The 18,906-nt window shown below is 38.3% G+C and overlaps 1 protein-coding gene across 17 annotated transcripts in view; it reads right to left on the bottom strand.

Moving 5' to 3' along the window:
- LOC142042141 (potassium voltage-gated channel subfamily KQT member 1-like) overlaps window positions 1–18,906 on the bottom strand; it is a 515,171-nt gene that overhangs the window by 315,658 nt on the left and 180,607 nt on the right. Inside the window, exon 16 of one of the 17 annotated variants that reach the window (XM_075051717.1) lies at window positions 17,909–17,927. The exons of the other annotated variants lie outside the window; for them this stretch is intronic. The gene's annotated coding sequence lies outside the window, so the exon portion shown is untranslated. Of the gene's footprint in view, window positions 1–17,908; window positions 17,928–18,906 lie in introns of those variants that run through there. 17 annotated transcript variants of the gene reach the window in all.

Raw genomic sequence — 18,906 nt, 5'->3', positions numbered from 1 at the left:
CAAAAACCCACAGTGGGGGTTGCTAGGATGGGAAACCAAAACCAGAATTCAAAGGGTATAGGCGGGTAAACCAATGAAAGGAACTCTTTCCTGTTTCCTAAAATATGTAAAGATGAGGGAGAGGAAATCAACATATTAAGAGCACAAAAGTGAGCATATGAATTGTTTAATCTATGACCGTTCTCTGCAGTGTACTGCTGCCGCTGTCACAGAAAAGGCACCGCATGAGAAGAACACGTGGAGAAACAGCCAGCAGGCGTTGATGGTGGGCCTCAACTTATTCATCTAGAACAGCTTAATGGCACAACAACTTTGAGAAACACTAGTTTAAACAGTAATCTACTCTCTCAAAAAAGATAATGTTTCACCAGGCCAGACAAAAAGGACCTATTTCTTTCTCACCTGTCATTGTGTAGCTTTAAAATAAAACCCAAAACCCTCCACACATGAAAACCCAGAAAGCAGAATTGCATATTGCATACACATGTCAGGAAGATGTGGCGTGATTACCAGATGTTTAGGTCCATCTTAGTAATCAGACACCACGCAGACTTGAATAATAGGTAAAGAACCATTTTCCCCATAATGACATATGCTTCCTTGAAAGACGACAGATCAGTTCAGCTTTGGTGAAAGTGATTCATCACTTTATAATGACAAAGCAGAAACCTCATGAGGAACCCGCTGCTCTCCCTGTTCTTTATTTTTCCATGGGTAACGAACAAAGTGGCATCAATTAATTATTAATTACAAAGATCTTTTTACATGTAGGATGGTAAATTATTGTGCTTTGCTAACAATAGTTAATTTGTTTCTGAGCAAGACTTCTGAAATATTTGAGTAATTTTCTTCATGTTATATACAATGATTTGAGAGATTAATTGTCCAGATGTTTCCTTGGGTTTTGTTCTCTCTTTCTCACATAATAAAAATCTTTCAGCACATTTTTTTTCCCAATAAACCCACAGTCCATCTGTTATACTTTGCTGGAGACATAAAACAGCACTACATGTGTGTTACAATCATTCTAAAAAGTAAATCTTCACCATTTTCTTTTACAAATAAGGTGAAAGATTCCATTTTTATTTGTTAGGTAATGTCTTGATATGTTGCCCTTTGCCCTAAAACACTAGCTCTGTTCACTAATACCTTCACCTTTGCTTCTAATGTCATGGGCTAAAATATTCAAATCCCAAGTCAGACCATCAAGTATTTCTGTGTCACAACAGAAACTCTGGAAAAATACAGCAGAGCAAGTCTTTAACAGTTATCTCCTATTTAAAAACAGCAGAAGTCCTTTAGAACAGTTTAGAACTTATCTATCTCAGCATGTCACGAGTAAAGTGAATAATGATAGTGTGCATTTTTATTTCTGTATGTATGACAAGAAGTGTTTGTTCTGTAAACTGAGCAAGTGAAAACACTAGTTAAAATGTAAGGAGTATCAAAACCTACTTCCTAGATTTCTTCTACAAAATGACAGCCCTGAAGTAGAACAGATAGGAATTTTTTAGCTGTAGCCATGGAAAATTGGTAGTTTTAAAGCTTGGTTCCCAAAAACACATTTGGGAAGCAAAATTTGAAAGCTGCTATTGACTTTTACTTCAGTTGATAATATTATAAAAAAAAAAACAACCAACCAGAAATCTCTCTGATCTTTAGTCCTTCAAAGACCCACACCAAAGAAAAACAGGAGAACATTTAATAAAATAGTAAGGTAAGACTATGTCAAGAAGACCTATGTCAGCACATATGTTGTAGTCAGAACTCTCACAGATTTGAAGGAAATCTTTATGTAACGAGATTCTGACTAGGCAGATGAGACTTGAAGTGGGGTCTAACATTTGTTGGATTATTTCAGAACCTTGAAGATTTACTAAGTCTCAAACAGGTTTCACACAGGACAAAGTTAAAATTGCTAACAGTTTGCAAAAGCATTGATGAGTCTTCTTCAGAGGGCGTTTCAGGGTTTCCTCAAGTCTGGCAAGAATCAAAAATCTTTGTTAAGCCAAGCGCTAAACGAAGCAATACTGAGAAGAAGGCTGGTGTGATGCATCACCAGTGGTCCTCAGCTGAACAGTCTTCCCTGAGAGCGAGGTACAAGTCTGCTAAAATTAACGGCAAGAACTGCTTCAGCTTCAGCTGACTTGGAATCCCTCTGGAAGTGACCTGTGAAGATGTGGGGGGAAACTGCATCAGAAGACTCGGGGAGGGGGGTGATACTAGATAGGGATTTGAAGCCAAAGGTATGAACGTGTACTGCATCCATTTTTGCCTATCCCCCAAAGGAAAACTTTCATAAACTTGAGTGAGTTCACCAGAGGGTCACTTAGATATGGGGAGGGAGGGGACAGAGGTGTCATTTGAGAAGAATCCTAGGGAATAGGCCTCCTGCCCAACGTCCTTAAGTTATTACCAGAAATGGATGCTTAGAACTTAGTTTCTTCAAGAAAAAGGTGTAGGAGAAGCAGACCATAGTGACCAAAGGGAAGGTGGGAGTATCACTAGCTGGCAGATGCGCGGTGTTGGGGAAACGTCAGGAGCAGGTACCGGCCAGGAAGATGCAGAATTACTGAGCAGCTGCAGCTGATGTGGGAGACTGAGTGGAAAACTTCAGTGGGAGCAGACATCTGGCAAGCTGTGGGACAAGCAATGGGAAGAAAAAGGGCAGCAGATGTATGACATATGAGGCTCAAGGTGAGAATGAACTGGGACTGCTAAGTGCCACCTCTTCAAAACAACACTTTGAACTAGGACCTCGAATCACAGCTGGGTATAGGCACACGTACGCTGCGGGAACACCTAACAGTGAAGACTTCTGGGTACTCGATTTTTCCTTTCTGCTGTTGAAAATGCACGGACCTCGGCTTGCTCATCAAATGAGAAAAGCCAGCCTTTCCTATACACAAGAAATATGGTATTCTTCCTAAAATAACACGCCATGCTCATCTAAGCAAAACAAACTATCTACATTAATTAGGAAAAAATAACAAAAGATCATTTGTTTAAATTTTTATATAAACACTATTTCATGTGTGCCAAAAAAGATCATAAAAATACAGTTAACATTAAAAAGCACTTCAAAGGGTAGGTAATGAGTGAGCTATTTGGATTTCTATCTTAATTAAAAGTGTAAGAGATTAGTTATGTTAGTGTATACCTTACCTTTCAAAACTGCATCTCATTCAAAAATGTTCATCCCAGAATCAACTGTATCCTTCAAGAACACAGGTGCGCTTCTCTACCAAGTTATAAAAAGGGCCTTTTTTCACATTTCAAGATACATAAATGGTGATATTGTAGTCATTAAGCAGTATCATGATTTTCTTAAGATGCCTCCCTTGCTAGTTCATTACTTCCACTGTTCTGCCCTAACACCAGCTGGTTTCAGACTCTATCCTACACACAATGACAAAAATGTGCTTTCACTTATCAAGGGAGATCTGAAATTACTTAAATATAAGCCAGAATTTAACTCATGATTACCAGGTATAATATGATTTGAACACCCATTTCTAAAAAGCCACTGTTTTAAGAGAAAGGTGATTTAGTTCCATCAAGCAGAACACTCAAATCCATAGCTGTTCTTGTCCAAGATGAAGCATGGAGGTATTGTAATGGCTCCTTGGTTTTCCAACTGTTGCCTGCAGAAACCTGGAGTCTGTAGACTATTTACAAGAGGCTAGGAAATGTCATAACGCAAATTCATCTATGCTGGGCATATTTGTGAAATTTCTAAAGAGGTTTGTATACTCACTGGAAAATGTTTAGGATCTGTAAACTAAAAGATGTTGGAAAACCACTATTCATGTCATCATTTTCTGGAAATTGGGTTGTAACCGGCTCTTGGAAAGTGAGAACACTGTTTCAGAAGGCCATTTGTTTTCCTGGAAAGGCACAGGAGGAGCATAAGGAACAAGGCAGGAGAAGAGATAAAAAACCTTGCTTCCTCCTTGCAAGCACAGAGTTCCTCCTCTTGTTCCTAGGAGTCAGAAATCAAGAAAGGGTGAGGAAGATGAGAAAGCAGTATGAAACTGAGTCAAGGTCCAGAGACCAAAATTCACATGTAGCTCAGAGCTCAGGCTGATCCTCCTTCTCTTGGAGAGCCAGTCCTTTGGACTCATCATGACGTGTTTTAAATGGCAATGTCAGCATATTGTATCTACCCAAGACAACACCACAATGCAAACACTGCAACCTGATATCTGGATGCCAGACTGACCATGACCACTTTGTGGCACTCAGCATTTTTATTCAACACAGCCAGTTCTCAATTTTTTCAAGGCTGAGTACTATTGCACATTTGAACATTTAAAAAAAAATCCACAACAAAAAAACTGGCCCAGAAGTTTCAGTGAGTTATGCTATTTTTTTAAAGTAACAAAGACTAACATTCACATCCCCTCTCTTATTACTGTGAATTAGTTATTAGCACAGGCAACATGCTGAAATCAAACAATCTTCATTCACATGGAAAAGAGCAAAGAAAGAAAAGTATTTTTCTGATAAAGGCATTCAGAATGACAAATGTCACCTGTTAATGTCTGTACTGCTGCCAGAATGCCTAAGTTGGCACAAAAATCTTCATTTATATATACTGACACAAGTTCAATCTTTTTATGTTATTATAGTTATAACACTATATAAATGCTTATGAAAAAAGCAGCTGAAGGCTGAATATTGCCATCTCTGTAATCTTACCCTGGCTTTTGGTGTCTCCGAAGGGATGCTGTAACATTAGCTTTTTAATAATGCTTAATAAACATTTAGCAACATCTATTATAAATGGCGGGTACCACATGCAGAGCTGGGTGGGGTCATTCTTTACAGCAGCTCACCATATGGTATCCCTATGAATGTGGCCCTGATAAAAGTAATCTATTGAACCTGAATGACTTACTCTGCTGCTGGAGTATTCAATTACTTGCCTTCCTCTTCCCCCATTCACTTGCACTAGGAGTAAAGTTGATTCACCTGTGTATCTCACACTGCAGCTACCATGTTCTCCAGCTGCTTGTGTCACCAGGATTTAATAGCCTCTGTTACATTATTCCACTTGCATTTGGTTTGCAGAGTGGGAGCAGAGAAAGGAACAAAATACATGGGTTAGTGTTTAAAGGATCAAACTAAAGGACTGAATCCTAATGCCCTTCTCTCAGCTGCCACTACTATAAGGAGGCTACAAAACTTTTACCTGACTAAAGATTTCTGGGTCAGAGTGAATGGTTAGAATTCAATCACCACTGCATTTCTCCATTTCCTTTTGTGTGTGTAGAGCATCCGATTTCACTGAAGAGGCACAATAAGGTGCTACATCTGGCCCAAGATCATTGAAAGTGAACAGAGGAACAAACAAATGACCTCTCCTTATATGAACTATTGTAAAGCAGGTAACCCACTCCCCTTAAATTGGGGCTCACATACAACTACATGAAAACTACCTGTTTCATGGACAGTGTCTCTAATAAAGGCTTAATTCCTGTCTTCTGTCCCCCACGTTCTCCTTTCCATTGTAACAATTTCTTACCTTTAGGGGCTTTCTGCCAGCCAAGAGATCTACCATTGTGGCTGGTCTGGATCTACATATGTTTCTTGGGGACCATATGCCTATATTGACTTGACTGGCTGGCTCCTATCAGACTGTTTAATAGCCACATTTTGCTTTTTGTTCAGTAAAGGCCTTAACTTCAAGGTCCCTTTTCCACCAGTGGCAGATCTGCACAAAACATGCAAGACCATAGCTGTATGTCTGTCCGTTTTGGTTGAAAATTACCATGGGTTCAAAAGTTTGGAGGACGAAATACTAACAGACAAAAGACAGTGATCTCACCTAAGACTTACTGCCCTAGGAAGGCAGGCTAAAAGATAAGTACACCAATAGTGGCCCAGGATATATTACCCAGCTGTGTGTATTCTCTCCTAATTTTTTCTGCTAGTTTTCATAAAGTTACAGAAAATGTTTAATATATACACAAATAAAATAAATCCCTTGATAGTAGGTTTATTAAGAGTTTTATCAAAAAACTTTTAGAACACAAAAGAAAATCTATCAGACTAAAGCCTCTTCTAAACTATCAGAAAAAGCTTAAACCATAAAGAAATAAAAATGTTCAGGTATCCAGGTATCTCGAGTCCATGTCTTATTGATAATAAAATTAACGAGGTGATACATAACAGCTGTATCATTGCTGTTCCCAGTATTTTCTTCCCTCTACCCACTAAGTCATAACATGTTCAGTCGTAGGTCCTGAACTTTTAAACATTTAAGTAGTGTATAATTTTATCTAGCTGAGAAGTTCCAATGAAAACAGTGAAGCCATTCACAGGAGCAAATCTATGCATGTGGTTGGGTGCCTGCAAGATCAGGGTCTCAGATAATGAGCATTTTATGGCAGCAACTTTGTGCTATTTTATTTGGACTGCTCAACCACTAGCATACTTTTGGGCACTGCAAGATGTTAGTCTGAATATATATTAAAAGATACTGGGAACTAGTGCCTGGATCACCAGGAAAATTTAGTTAACCAAAGTATAAATATAAGACTTTCAGGACCATCACACCAGTGACATTGCTTATATGTCAGAAGCCTTTCTCTGGTCTCTGCCTTGTTTGCATGGCTAATCATTTCTGGGCTGAGATAGTCTAACTTCTTTGTGCAATATGCAATATCAGTCACTAAACATAACATTAGCAAAAACAATTAGTATGTATTAGTGGAAGGTTATTCTGTACATAAAACCTTCTTGTGAACAATTCAATAAGTATTTGATATATGTGTCACTGATACATCATCATTCTTGTGGGTTCTAGGTTCAAAACAAAAGATAAATTTTCATATCTGTGCAGGTTTAATTAAAGGAGCTCTTGCCTAGTATGCAGACTTCCATATTTTTATAGTACATTAGAAACAAAGAATAGTAATAAGACCCTTTTTCTTACAGATATAATATTTTTAGAGGAAAACTTCTTACTGGAATATATAAAAATTACAAGGAGTTATCAGATCTCATAGAAAGGCTGCCTGCTGAATCCAATGACTTGATTGCCACTGAATTTCATGGGGCAAGATACCACATAAAGAAATTAGCAGAAGTAATGCAGTGTGTTTGACTATTACTTTGTATCTTAAAAAGGAAAAGAAAAGAAGACACACAATCAGGAGACAAAAACCACAAGTAATTCCTACTGTCTGTGCAAGATAACCATGCAGGTACATAGAGGAGAGAACAAAATACATAGCATACAGAAGAAGACAGTGAAGCTAAGTTGAAGTTGCGATCTCTACATGTCTGTCCCAGTAAAAAAGGACTTTGAAGTGCTTACATTTGTGGTGGGCAAAGCGATACAACAAAAAGCAGCAGAAATGCTGGAAACTACTTAACAAAAGATCCCTTTTGCTGAACCAGCAGAAGCAACAGTGGGAATTTTTGCCACTGAAATTCCACCATGTGGATGCAGACGAAGTGTCACACTAGAAATGAAGACAGGGCATGCATGGGAAACAGCAAGGCCGCTGATGAGGGGAAAAAAGTGCTGAGCCACTGCTGTTTTAGCCGGAGCACTGACAGCAGAATTGTCCCTGGGAAGTTTGGCTGCTGTTTTTGCTATCTTTATTCCGAGCAAACAGGAACAGAGTGTATTGTATATTCAGGGTAATAGCTACGTGATCCATGTAGGATGAACGATGCACTACAGACACTGCACTGATTCCTCTTTTCATATGAGTAAAAGGGGCAATGAGAGAAATGCTACATGAGTGTTCACAGACATTAATTGCCTTCCCCATCCTCTGCTAGCAGCACACAACGTGATTGCTCAATTTATGCCAGTGGTGCTGCACTTTATGGCAGGGCTCATACACAGAATAAAATGATGATGAAATGTTAGGGATGCTGCAGATTGCATCCAGGACCTATTCTGGTCCCTTCAACGTTCTGTGCTTTGTTAATACAACTAGACAGTGGAAAAAGAATTGGCAAAAAAGAGAGTTTCATGTGCAGTAGAAACTAATGAACAGGTTATTGCATTTATTGTGGGCTTTTTCCACACTACAGTAGTATGTTCAAAGAATCTCCTCCACATTCCTCAATGCAGCAGGCTTGTTGCATGACTGAACTCAAAGGGGACTTTCTATCTTGCTTTCACCAAGAATTTAAGTTTTCATTTTGTCCAGCTTTAACGTAGATGTTACGGATAAAAGAAAACACAAGAGAAAAGGGGCACTGCCTTAAAGAATTCACTAGAAAGCACAAGTATGGATTAACACACATGCACAATAATAATATAGGTGTTTGCAGCATTCATGTGCATGTTGCTTATGTATCACATCAGAAAGGAAAGCCAGGAATGCATCAAAATCACTCAATACTGGTTTGATGTAGTGCACAGCATGAGCTAGTTTTCCCATTCTCTGGGCATTTCTTAGCAAAAGAGGAACTCCACATGGTTTAGCACCTCCTTCCTTCTCCTCTGTCCTACCTTATCTGAAAAATGAACAATATTCTTTCTAGTCTCTTTTTTTCCACTTCTAGAAATGTGGCAAAATTGAGTCAATGCAGATGAAACAAAAAGATTACTCCCTGGCACACTGCACCTTAGAAATTTGTCATTAAAATTAAAATGGGTCAACAGATTCTCTCAGCCAGATTTTGAGGACATCCCTAGTGCCCTCTTTGCCAGACTTAGGAAGTTTACCCAAAGTTGCAGTCCAGTGACAAAGGCTCAGACATTTCTCACTTTAGTGGGAGTAGCAGTTGCGCTACTGTCTGGTCCCAGACTTCTGCTCTCCCCGGAGAAGGCACGTTAGAATAGACAAGAAGGCACAACTATTTTTCACTAGCCAAAACTCCACGTCTACAAAGCTTGAGTCCTGACTGTGAGACTTGCTTAGTCCCCCAGTTACTTTATACTGGTCTTTTCTGTGAAATCATGTTGCAAACTCTGCTGTAATCTACCAACCAGCCAACTCTACCCCAGGGGATTATAAAAAGGGAGGGAAGCCGTGTTACTGCACTGTGGATATAAAACACGATCCTGAGATGCTCAAATAGGTACCAGGGCCTAGCAAGGAAAGTCCTGTCCATCGCTCGCCATGTGTCGTTTGCTACACTTGGCCTTTGAGACTTGCACACTAGGTTACAGAGGTCTGAGAGTCCAAGCTCTCAGAGAGATCTTTGATTTTATGAGGGTGAGACTGGCCGTGCTCGGAGAGAAACTAGCCCATGCAACTCTGTACCGAAGTCCTAGCATAGGACAGGGGAATTGGAATAAGCTGTGAGTTGGATACCAAACTGCTTGTACTGTTATTCAGATCTAACACAGCAGAATGCCTGATATCAAAAGCATGTTTACAGTAATTCGTGGGGGCAGCAATCAAGAACATTTATTTAAGACCAATGAATCCATAAAATCCATCAGTCTGTGGAATTCTGTCTCTCCCTGAAAGAATTGTTACACCTTAACTCTCCCGCTCAGTACGCTCCCTGTTCTATTGCAGGCCGTCGTGCTTGCTGCTCACGGTAACAGTTTGTTGCTGCCTGAGATGAATTGACTTGCATCTTTTTCATTTGTGTACTTCACAGAAATGTAATGGTTTGGAAGGAGTAGAGTATCCAAAGATTTTAGGCAACCAAACCAGCACCTAACTAAAGCTAATGGAAGAACCATCCAAAGCCAATCAAAGCCTAAACAGGACTCTGAGAATCCAAAGGTATATGAAGAAGTCCAGCAAAAGCCTTTCAGCATTTTGAAACACCTGAGCAGAAAATAACTTTAGCATATGTCTCCTACTTCTATCTCCTGCCCAATATTCCCTCCCTTCTAGATGGCTATAAACTAGAAGAAGAGAAAAACACTAATTTGGACTGGATTTGGGTAATATCACCCTCAGCTTAATGCCTGTGATTCCTACCTGCTGTTTTTAAAATGGAGCTTGATGACATGCAGTCAGCTAAAGAGTATGCATGACAGCATTTCTGGCTTAATAAGAAAACTTGCTGTACAAAAGAAAAGGGGAAAAAAAAATGCAAGTAGTTTTCAACTGGATCACAGCACAGATTCCACTCACTGCATTAGTTTCGGTAAAAGACTGAGGGAGGAGGAAGAATGCAGAGTCAAAAGAGGATGAGTGTGCTCCTTACAGCAACCACATGCTCTTAGTTTCATGTCAATCACTTTGGATCTGCACTATTGGTATGTTTTCTAAAGCCTTTCCATTGACATAAATACAACAGTACAGCTAGACATGAGATTAAAACCAACTATCGAGTATTGAAAATAGAGGGGAGAAAGCTTGGTGAGAAGAGAGTTATTTAAAGCGTGGCTTTAAAAGAGAAACAAACAAACAAACAAACAAATAATGTGTGATGGAGTTTGCACAGCAGACCCCACTACAAAGGAAGAAATCGAACAGGAAAGAAACACCTGCTATAAAAGAATTTTGCCAATTCTTCCTCTGATCACACTGTTATGTGCTTTCCTTTTCTTCTTCAACTATAAGCCATTTGGGATAGGTTTTTCTTTAGCTGCGTGTTTCAATAATTTCTGACTCTGATGGGAGTATTACATATGAATCATGTTCTCATTAAACAGGAACCTCAAAAGCATTTTTCAAAATTATTTTTTGAAAACTAAACAAATTCAACAACTGAAATGAAACTGAGTAAATTCAGTATAAATAAAATATAAAAATAAAAAAATAAATATTAATCCCTAAAAAAGTCATGGTAGATTGTCTTCAAATAGATTGAAGAACCCCAGAAGAGCTACTCAATATCAAAACACAGCACCTATTGTAGGAATAAAAAAATTATTGCCAGCACTCATTGATAAATGAATACTAGTCCATTAGTTGTCCATATCCCTCTTATGAGGTTCAGAGTGGAAAAGCTTGGCTTTATTTTGAAAATTTCCGCTAAGTGCATTGCAGAATCTGTACTTTTGATTCTTCTCTTCTTCCTTTTCACCCTTTCCCCCACCACACGGAATAAAATGAGCACCACCCAGGCTGGGATCTCCCACAATTTCCCAGCCCCTTATCCCTCTCCCAAACATTCAAAACTTCCACAACTAGTTTTCTTTCACAGTACTGCTGCTGCAGGTCTACTCCTCCACATGCCTAGGAAATACTGAACAAAGAAGAATGCAAACCCATTTTTGCAAAACTTTTGGGCAATACAAATAAAACACAAAGTTTTCAAGCTCAAAAGTAGCGATTTGCTTTCATGAAAAAAGTAGTAAGAAACAGCATTTACAATTCACAGGCTCTTTTGAAAGTTCTATAAATCATATCTACTCAATTACCTTTGTAATTATTGCTTAAATGGAATTTACAAAAATAAACTCCCAACTTCCAACCAAAGGCACAGGAAACCCATCAGCACATCCTAGTTTTCAGCCGCTCTCTCACTATTCTTCCATTTTGGGGAGACTATGGATTTCACAGTTAGATATAGAGGGATGGGAATGAGTAGAATTCAGTTTTACTGCTTTGCTTTACATTTACTAAATTCTGACTATTTGTTTATGCAACTCCTTAGCTACAGAATTTCATAACACTACAACATGTTGTAGTTCACTTCAATGCTGTAGTGGCATAGATCTACTCTACTTTGAAAGCAAAACAGCCTGGTAAGCATGATAGTAAATGACAGGATAAAGTTTCAAAACAAATAGAGATTTATCCCATACTGTAAATGAAGTATTTACCTAACAATATATATTGAAATTAAAATACACACACATTTAATCATATATTTAAACTTCATTTACATTATAGAAGTAAAATATTTGACAGAAAGCACAGATATGATATAAATAAGCAGGAGTGATTTAGAAGTACAGTGATTGCTAGTGGTACGCAAGATGCTGTATTATTTCCTTATGTTTTAAATTAGGTTTATTTAAAACAAGCTGTTGTTTAATGAATATTTTTCTCTGTAGAGAAGTATTAGCATTCTGATTTGCTGACTGCTCTTCTCAGTCAGGGGAAGCTGCTGCGCTGAGAAAAAGCAGCGTTCCCTATTTATGTGTCCATATAAAGGAAATACCTCTTCATGCTGTATCAGCATATTGAGCGAAAACATAGGTAATGATCAGTAAACAGACCTCAGAGAAACAACGTTTAGAGCCAGTGAAGTATACTAAACCACCCACAAGATCAATCTGAAGTCTTACTAGCAGTCAGGACCTAGAAACTTGAGAAAGCTACTGGCACTAGTGTCAGGTTCAACACTGACCGGTGGACTTGGGTTTTCTCAATGGGCATGGTGATGACACTTTGAAAAGAAATTTCTCAGAAGGCATCAGAAAAGTCCACCGCCAGTCACTGACTTAGGTTGTAGAAGTCCATCACTAAGAGAAAGTTCTAAGAGCTTGATTTGGGAATCAATGGTTTCGAGGGACAAGACTTCTCCTTATTGACCTCAGGGCTGATCTTTTGAAGACTAGACACACACACCTGCAGTCACTTTCGCTTGCACTGCTTATTCTCTCCCAAAATTTTGGACTTGAAATTGCACTGTGCTTTCCCACACCAACCTCAGCACAAACAGTGGAAAAACGGACAAGATGCAGGGGAAGCAGAAACTTGAAAAACACCAGAAAGCACTCATTCTGCACTGGAGCAGTCCTCACAGAAGACCAGAAAAGGACTGTCAAGCTGGTCAGGGATAGCGAATCATGTTACACAGTCCTATTTCTCCATTCCACTCAGGTGTGCTACAGACTGGTGCCTTCAACTCACCTAAGTAGGTAACCAAGAACATCTGTGAAAACTTCACAACTAAAAGCCTGAAACTAAGCTTTTTTTGTCAGTACCATGTTACAAACAACTTCTTTCTAAATGTTATTCAAGGACTGAAATCAAATTAAAGATGCTGTTATGATGTCACTTAAATACACCATAAGCTAAAAGAGGCACATAATTAGATTCAGAATAAACCTGTAATTTTTGATGGAAACATTGCATCTCCCTTAAAGTTTTAAATGTAAAATTTCCAAAATTATTCCTTCTATCCAAATATTGCAGTATTTGGCACGAAAATAGATACTTTCTGTTCTGTTACACACCTCATGGGGAATGGAAGCTGCATTTCTGCCTTATATTGTTTAAAGTGCCAACTATATTCCACTCTACTCACACCTGATACTCGAAGCACAGTGGCTTCATACTTTTTCTATTGTGACATGTAAAAGCATGACACATGGTTTTGCAAACTGCTCTGTGTTCAGAAGATCTATGGACGGTGGATACCTTTTTACAAGCTTCCAAAGACCCTCACAACACCATGATACATCATTATAAACCTGACACAGCTCTTATTCCTCAACAAATTTAGTTTTATTTCTGATGGGAAAGAAAACTACCATCTGGGTCAGACTTGGCTCAAAGTGATTAGTGAACAGACACTAAATTGGCAACCTCAGTCTTAAACAGCTCCAGCAGGGAGAACTCAGAGAATAAAAATGTGTGTTCTGAAATGGTGCCAGGTCAAGCTAGGTTTAAGCTGGCATGAAAATAAGGGAGAGAAGTTGTACAATGCCTAAAAGTGCTTTCTTCAAGAATAAAACCTGAAAATGACCAGCTGGACAAAAACCTAATACATCCATTGACCACAGTGTGAAATTACTCTGTATTAATAAACAATGAAAAGTATCTTGGCTACATAGCATGTGTTTAAAAAAAGTAGTTCTTCCTCAGGACTGCAAGTGTTAAAGCAAAATTGCATTTCACAGTTTATAAGTTAAGAACACAAACAGCAGACTGCTTCCAGTATCCTGGCACACACATTAAGTTATAATATTACAAATTCCTAACTTACCTAATGTCTTCAATGTATTTATGTCTTGGTTGTATCAGCAGGGTAATCATCCCTGCCTTACTAATGGCACTGTTTAAGGAATCCTGGCACCCATTGCTTTAGTAATAAGCACTTCATTTTGTCAATGACTTCACTTTAAAAAAAAAAAAAAAAAATCTTAGCTTTCCAAGATCTGCTTATTTTTGCAGAGCATGAAAATTAAATTAACAACTCTACCTTATATAAATTCTTTTATCTGCTTGGAAAAAGTGCCGGTTCAAACTGTTGCACCATTTACGTGTCCCAGGTTTGGCTTCAACTGTCTGTGGTTTGCGTATTTGGACTCGTGATATTTTTACTGCACTTCTCTTTGTCAATGCCAACTGTAAGCTATTTTCTTTGGTCAGCTGGGTACTCTGACCAACAAATCTCCCTTCTTCTAGTACCAGTGAGATAGCTGTCAGTTAGAGGTTTGGCATGCTTAAGACTCTGCTTCACTACCCAAGATCCCAGAAAAATAAAAGATACAGAGACAGGCCCATAAATCATATGAAGAAAGAAAACATTTGTATTATACTAGGAGCCCAATAACACCGCTGAACTTAAGAATCTGGCAGCCTTTATGTTACAACAGAATTTTCAGAGGCCATAAACATTCACACTGGACTGAAACTTGGCATGAAGTGATGCCATTTGAGTGATCCACATTTTACCCTAAACTCTGTTTCTCATTCAAAGGCAGTGATGGTACACAGCACTCTCTATTCATAACAGATTTGTGAGGTTTGTGCCACTGCTACAGCAAACTCTAGTGGCTAGTTAAAAGCAGACCTCTGGGGAAAGGAGTTCTTGCACTCATGTAAGGAAAATTACTGTGATTTGCTCCAGGTTTTGCCATCCTCTTTTTCTTTACAGAAAAAACAACCCCAAACCAAACAACGCTTACACAACTCCTCTTCCCTCTAGATGGACTCACATGCAACAGTGTGCACTAAATCAACTTCTGGGCATGTCCAGTTAAGTTTTACAAACTGCTGTTTTTACCACCCTCTGATTAGCTCTAAGCTACTCCGTGAGGGTGGTACTGAATTTCGAGACACAGGTGCCTCTCTAATGTATAGTGCAGCACATGCAAATTAATAGACCTACATTACACTTTCTGGAAAGTTAAGCAGGGATTTCTTTACAAGATGCTTGGCAGGAGTCTGTTTCTACTACAATCATTAAGTGTACTTTGAAGGTACAGGAATACAGACTGCTTGACATTGCAGACTCGTCCCAAAATACATCACCTGCCTCATTTTTAACAAGTATGATTTTTCCAAAAGTCGTCTCGGCTCCATTATGTCTAACTATGAAGATTTCTGAAGCTTGATGAGTCTATGTTTTAAAGTAAAAGTGACCTCAGGGACAGCTATTCCCCAAACCTCTGATACTTAGGATTTATTCCAAAATAAAAAGTGGCAGATTATTATTCTTCCCGCCTTTTTCTGCCAACAGACCAATTTGGCCAGTGCAGTCTAAAAAATCTCTAAAAAACAAAGAGTGGGAAGCTTTGCCTTTTTTTTTTTTTTAACAGTTTATAATCCAGTTGATAATCCAGAGACTGAAAATGTTTTCCTTCTTTGCTGTTTATTCATCTCTCTACTAGATACAACAAAAGTTTCAAGTCAAATATGACCTTGACAAAAGGCATAAGTTGGCTATATGAAAGTCTAAACTGAGATGTTTCTAAGTCGGCACAAGCTGTTATACCAGGGCCATTAGATTCAACATATTGTCATCAAGATTGACATTCCACCCTGAGAGCTGGGATATAAGGAAAAATACAGGTTATTATGTTCCAAACAATATACTTTTATCCCAAGAGGTCCAAGACTTCTAACTACCTTCTACTAAACAGCTCCATTTTGTCAGCTTGATGCTTCTCTGTGGTATTATCTCAATGGACTTTAAAACAAAACTAAAGTTTCTGCTGCTCTGAGCGAATGAGACAACCACATTCAAATGTGCCAAGTATACCTTGCTGTTCTCTAGCAAGAAGCCAAAACTAGATCATTAAATAAGGTGTCTACACTTCTGAAGGTTGAGGTCAGAAGTAGATCTTTACAATGTATCTGCATCCAGCACTTACAGTGAAGGTGAAGTCTTTTTGACTGAGCAAATGGAATTCAGGTCATTTCGTGGTGAGTTGTAGTTTAGGATTATATTGCACCTTGTTCACCATTAAATTGATGCTTAAAAATACCCACTCCTTAATTAAATGTATAGGGAAAAAAAATCTGCAGCTGAAAAAGAATAGTATCCTGCTTTTCCCATAACATCTTAGTATAACATTCGTGGCCTTAGGAGGTAGAATCAGCAAGAAATTAATACCCAGTTAGATATCACTGGAGGTATCAACTGAGATGTGGAGGTATTGAAGAAAATACCTAAAATATATAGATAAATCTAGGGTGCTGCTGTTTGAGGTGGAAGGATGTTGCCCAGAAAGCAGAGAGACACCTAGTCATGCTAAGACAAACTTGGCTTCAGTGATAACTTTAAAGTCTTCCAGGATGTCCAGACCAATGTGCTGGAAGCAACTCAGGATTAAGAGAGAACTAATCCTAACATTAAAAAGTCTGGAATGAGAGATAAAGCTTAAGGAACAACCTCAATAAAATGGTTTAGAGAGAAAAAAATCACCACACTGTAATGTAAATTAGAAAGTGGCAAATGAAAAATTACCCATGGCTAGATGATAAGATCATTTGCTACAAGATTGGTAGTTAGTTCTTGGCTTAAGTAACTGAAGCCTTCATTTCATATCTATGATAGGAAATTAATGTAGCAATATTAACAAATGTATTAACTAAGCCTGAGTAAGCTTTCATTACACTGAATAAAAATGGAATTAGTTTTATTCAGTAACTACATATCACACATTTGCAGCCCTTCATGGATTTACCTTGGAACTTTACTTCCAAAGACAAGGTATCAACCCACAGACTCTGAGGCAGGAGATACTCTGGAGGCTGGTTAAAAAAAAACCATTAAGCTATAAGCTTTCTTGATCTGTCCACACATTTGGAGTTTATAGATGTCTCAATAAAATATTCTCTTATGAAATGCTGGACTACATTTGCTAAATGTCAGAGCATGAACTCCTCGGGAGGGATGAGATGGGACAGGGCAAAAAGTGCCAATAAAAGAAAGGAAGGTGGGTGACGGGGAGGGTCATTGTTCTTTTTTTCAATCTTAAGAATTTGGGTTCAGGTTCTGATTGAGGAAAAAGTAATATTTTTAAACATTTTTTTCTGTCAGTAAAGGGAATGTACAACAGTATAGTTATGTATATATGTATAAGGAGAAGAATACCTCTCCCAGTACAACATATGACTGTGTATTACAGTCTTAAGCACTTTGCAATGGACTGCAGCTAAGGTTTCAAATTTAACTTTCTATTCCCTTGCTTTTAGAGATTTAAACACCTATTCTTTACTTTTGAAAATTATTAACAGTTTGACTAGAGGTTGGCTTACTTATTAATGTTGGGTTTGGTGCCAAAATTTTATAAACAGCTAACTCCTTTACTTGCTAACATACAAGTTCAACACCTTTTTGTTGTGGAATATGATTTAATTGGATTAAAAAGAATAAGGCTTTCCTTTAGGAACTAAGGTTCCCTTTTATAAATCAACAACACATAACTATAATCTTTTCACACATTGAAATCTTAGTGGAGGTTTTGTAACACCACTGTCCACAACACATGATGATACTTCACAATGGTCACAGACACTCCTAACAATCTACAACATCTTTAAATACAGTTCAAAATAAAATACATTTCATTTGTGATTGCCATCTCATATTGAGATTCAGAACATAATTCAGACTGCGTGAAATATATCTTTCCCCTACTTATTATCAGTTACGAAACTAGACAGGAAACAAATAGTGATATATCAAACAACTTGCCCAGAGTAGTGTATGACTTACAAATAGCCATGATACATAAAAAGAGTAACACGAGCTGAAATACACCATTGAAATATTTCATCTTAGAACTCAATAAGCAGATTACTAGAAGTTAATTTTGGTTTTTTCCAAACAAGCAAGCTTGAGGTAATGTCACAGATGAACTGAAGCAAGCAGAAAATCAGGAAAATAACAGACATGTCATGAGACATTACACACAAACATGCAGACCTGGCCAGCCACGTGGTCATACTCTGTGCTGGCAACCCTAAGAATTAGAGGGCAGATTCCAAGGTGTCAAAGACATCTTTTTCACATTGCAAGCTACATGAAAGTCAGCTTGTTTCAGCTTTAAACTCAGTGCATGGCACTGGGTTGCAGAAAGCTACAACTTTTTGGAGCTGAGGACTCGGTAACAGCACCCCGTGCCACTGCAGTCCCAGCTCGTCATCCCTCCTCCGCTCCACGACTACACGTGGCATCAGAGTTGATGGCTAGTGAAAGGACTGACCCGTCACCTACCTATGGCTATGCAGCGACACAGAGCAGGGGAGAGGAGGTGGTCCTTTCGCATAAAGGCATGAGATGACCGGCTACTCTTGTTTTTTCTCATACGAGAAAAAATAGTTTGCCTTTCACCCTAGACAACTGTGATTGGATACTGTTATTTAGAGTTAACTCATTATCTGGAGCTCTGGAGAATGACTGACATTGTCAGAAACGGAGATTTGAAGCAAGTTAAGTGTATGTTCAGAAGACAAAAGAGATTTATCATCTGTCTCCCCAAAGGAGGCCAAACTAAGGTTATTGAGTCTGCACAGAAAGTCAAATAATCAAAGTGACATAAAAACTGACTTAGTTGTTACAAAAGACACAGAAGACTATGCTGGTTACCGATTAAGTGCAGTAAGCTAGTACATATAAAACATTTAAAAGAAACTATATCTAGTTCTGTAAAACACAAATGGATCATAAGTTGAAATACAGACAGAAGCTATCTAATGGTAAATCCAAAAAAAGTCCTCAAAATTCTAGATTGAGATTTTACTTCTAAAATCTCCTTCATGTCCTGGCAGCTGAAATAATACTTCCTTGCTAAGTCATGATTTTCAGCAAGCAAAAGACAATGAAGAAATATGAAGC

Source organism: Buteo buteo, chromosome 19 (genome assembly GCF_964188355.1).
Source record: "Buteo buteo chromosome 19, bButBut1.hap1.1, whole genome shotgun sequence".
Classification (NCBI taxonomy): domain Eukaryota; kingdom Metazoa; phylum Chordata; class Aves; order Accipitriformes; family Accipitridae; genus Buteo; species Buteo buteo.
This window is presented reverse-complemented; position numbering and strand designations above follow the sequence as displayed.